Here is a 4,283-nt window from a genome sequence, read left to right as displayed (position 1 = left end):
TCTTTCTCCAGTAGCACTGTTGATTAACCCCAGAAATTCACACATGCTAAGTAAGCACCATCCCACTGAGCTACACCCCAACCTTCATTCTTCTATTTTACAGAGAACAAACAAAATCCTGAAAAACAATGCAGATAATAATCTATCTATGTTTATAGAAAATAATGATAAAGGAAAAACGAAACTCAATTCCAGCTAACTCAATTCCATTCTGTGATGAGAAAACAAACAAACAATACCCTGAGAATCATCTTTTAAATTGTGTAAGGAATTACTATCATGGTGGTAATTTATGCTCTCTTTATTGTCATTTGTGTTTGTCTATGTATAATACTACTTTATTTATCTTTGACTGTACCTCCTGTTTCTTCTTTCAGTGCTACTCTTCAATGGTAATAGCACATAGTACAGTCCTGGGCATCTTTTCAGAAGTGTCCTCAGCATGTGCATGTATATATCTTGGTAAGTTTTCTCTGAGACAAGAGCAATCATCGTCCACAATTTTAATGACTTAATAAGTCTCATAGCTTATAGGATGGAGATCTGAGATGTAATTTTGGTCACTTCTTCTGTTTCTAACCATGATGTGTGTTTTTAACTCCAGTGTGTGCTTCTTAAACTCTATGTAAACTAATTGTAAATAAAAACAAAGTAATAGTTTGTATGTGATCTTCCATAATAATTGTGTCAAAGTAGCTATAAATACATTCCCGTGTTATGGTTAAAAATATTTTGAGACTCAAGACCAGGGATATAGTTCAGCAGCACAGTGCCTGCCTGGTGAGTGAAAGGTCCTGAGTTCAATTCCCAGGACCTAAAGAATAATGGAATTTATAGAGGGAAAATGAATTTTCTAGAAACCACACTGCTGGCTGTGTGTGGTGGTGCATGCCTGGAATCACAGGACTTGAGATTTGAGGCGGGATGATTGCAGCAATTTCAAGGCAGGCTTGGGCTGCACAGTGAGTGAAGGCCACTCTGGACTGCAGAGTGAGACCCTGTCTCACCAGTCCTCCTCCCCCAAAAGCCATGCTGCTAGTAAATGCTATCCCTGCCCTATAGACACACTTCTGTGCAACTTAAAATGTAGCTTGAAGATTTTATCATTGATTAATTTGTTGGACATCCCACTCCTGCATGTCAGAAATTGTTACCTTTCTACCTTTGCCTCTTTCCATAAACAGAAAAAGAAAAAAAACCCAAAACCTCATACTTTAAAAGCCAAGCTGCTTTTACAAAAGGTTTTAGAAAACAAATTGACATTCTTAGTGTTTTTTGGTTTTTTTGTATCTCAGTATTTGTTGCTGCAATATTTAGTTGCAAATTCTCTTCTTTTCCCCATCATATCCTTTATTGATGCTAAAGATACAAGACGGGAATGACAAACTACCTTGAGTACCCCTCCAAGCAATATATATCTTGAAGATTATAGACTAAGCTATATACAGAATCAATGTACTATTTTTTTTAGTATGGCTCTGTAGATTTGTCTTTTCTTGGAAAGATATTAATTGGACCAAAGGGGCTGGAGGAAGTGGTTTAGGGGACTTTAAAAATCTATCAATGAATATTTATTGAGTGCCTCCTTGGTAACATATTGCCTTGTGAACATCTTGTAAAATTCTCCTTCTGGTGCTGTGTTATCTGTATATGTTATAGAAAGAGATGGTGGGAAGAGATTATTAAACTGAGAAATTTACTGTTTATGTTCTGTCTATGGTTTTCTCTCTTGAGGCCAATATTAATGGACTCCAGGGCTATGATGCTATACCTTCATGGGAGGAAGAAAGAGCAGCCATCCACAAGGAAGGGACCTTAGCAGGAATGTGGAAAGAATGCAAATGGATAAAGTAAAATTTTCAAAATGTTGATGTTAGAAGGCATTTTTGTGTTCCTCCTACCATCTCTTTTCCTCATATGGACATTCATTTTGTTATGGTAGTTGGGGAAAGTTTCAGGCCTGTAGTGTATTACCACATTTGTTTAATAATAAGCTCATTAATTCTGCTCTCATTATTCTTTGTACCAAAAATTGAACTCAGGACCTTGCAGTTGCCAGGCAAGCACTTTGTGTCACTGAGTGATATTCCTGGCCCACCTCACTCCTTATTTATCAATGCATTTATGATAGTTTCAGTAATCTGTGGTCAACCACTATCCGAAAATATTAAATGGAAATTGTCAGATATAAACAATTCAAAGTTTTTAATTACTTGCCCTTTGGATATCATAATAAAATCTCACACAGCCCCCCTCCGTCCACCAGGGATGTCTATCTCCCTCTTGTTTGGCATATCCACACTAAATATACTTCTGCCCCTTCTTTAGTTACGTTTAATTAGTCACTGTGTTAGTTACCAGATTGACTGTCCTTCTATTGCCAAGACTGTGGCAGACATGCAGGCCACCTGATTCCTCTGTTAAGAAAGGAAAAAGTGGCTCTTTATGGCCTTGTATAGAGGCCATAAACAGAAGAGTAGTGACACACATGCCGAAGAAATAGACCGGTCGTTTTAAATAAAAAGGCAAACGTGTACAATAACTGTTCCGGCTTAGATCTAGAATGGGCCCCCAAAGCTGCACATGTTCATAGACGAGGCTTCTGGAAAGTGCTTGCATTATAGGAATACTGTACTCATCACCGGATTGGCCAATGCGCTGTTAGGAGGTAGAACCTGGTCCAATGAGGTGGGTAACTCAGAGCATGCGCAGAAGTGTAAGTCTCGCTCGGGCGCCTCTTCTCTCTACCTCCTGACCACTACGATGTGAGCAGCCTTCCTCTGTCAAGCCCTCTTGTCATGCCATTTTTATCTTGGAGCCAGAATACCATGGGTTGAGCCTACTGACCTTTCTTTCAGCCCCAGTAACAAAAAGGTGGAGAACTAGTAAATACAGCGAGATGTTTTGAGAGGGAGAGAGAATGCACTTGTATGACTTCTATTATAGCTATAATTTTTTAGTTTAATTACTAGTATTTACTGTTAATCTTTTACTATGCCCAATGTAAAAATTAAACCTTATTATAAGTATACATGCATAGGAAAAAAAAAAAACAGGATGCGGTGGGTCTGTTCTATCTATTGTTTTAGGCATCCTCTGGGGATTTGGAATATATCCTTTATGGATAAGTGGGCTTGATATATACACATAATCTAAGCCTATAAATCAGAGAAAAACTCAAGGCTTTGAAAAACTAATAGAAAGGATGTCCTTTCTCAGAGGTACTTCTTCTTGGGAGGATTTTAAAATAGTACTTCTGTAGTCATATTGTCACCATCTGAAGCCAGAGAACTAAGTCAAAACAAGGAAAAGATGGCAAAGCCACGCATGGAGGTGTACGCCTATAATTCCAGCACTCAGAAGCCTGAGGCCAGAGCCTCTTTGTGAGTTCCAGACAAGCCTGGGTTTCCAAGTGAGTTCAAGGCCAGCCTAAATTGTATAGTGAGACTCTGTCAAAAGGAGACATGAGGGCAAAAAGATGACAGTGAAACAAGGATAGGTATAGCACAATCCCTAATGCCTTCTTCCAAGGCACCAAATTCAACCTAGCCCTGAACTTTCCCTCTATTTTATCCTATTTATTGAGCAATGTATTTTTTTTGTTTTCTTTATTACTGTTTTTAAAGATTTCTATTACTTGCAACCAACAGACCCATAATTCATAGGGGAAAATAATGCTTAGAATACAGCATACCCAGACCAGTGTGGAGTAAATTTTGAGGCCAGAGGTGCATCATAAATGTAAAGTGAAGGTGAAACTCAGAGAGTGCAAATTCCTTGTGGGCTATCCTTGAGAAAAAAGGTTCAGTCCCAATCGATGACCCTGTAGGGAAGAAGGAAGAAGCTCTTAGATACTTCAATAGGATTTTACACAAGGAATGAGGCAGAATGCAAGCACTTGATTTCTCTATGAAGCAAGATAGAAGTGGTTAGTATTTACAAGCTATTGTTGCAAATATTTTCATCCCTGGTGACACTGAATTATCACCTTTATATCTTGATACTTTAGAGATTAAAAAAGTGTCCGTAATTGCCTTTGGAATGAGGGGTGAATTTATGAAGGCATTTCACAAATACAGGTAACAAAAGGTGACTAAAACTGCATTGTAGGAAAATAAGCGCTTAATAATATTATCTTGAGTTGAAGGATAGGAGAGTAGATGTGAGGAGTAAGACAATGTCTGGAGTTGATTCTATATAGCAAGGTGTATGGGCCGCATTTGCTCATGGGGAAGTTTATGTTTCCAGGGCTGGAATGATCAGCCCAAGCTGCTGCTGCTGCT

The sequence above is a fragment of the Octodon degus genome, unplaced genomic scaffold (genome assembly GCF_000260255.1).
Source record: "Octodon degus isolate 3935 unplaced genomic scaffold, OctDeg1.0 scaffold00011, whole genome shotgun sequence".
Classification (NCBI taxonomy): domain Eukaryota; kingdom Metazoa; phylum Chordata; class Mammalia; order Rodentia; family Octodontidae; genus Octodon; species Octodon degus.
This window is presented reverse-complemented; position numbering follows the sequence as displayed.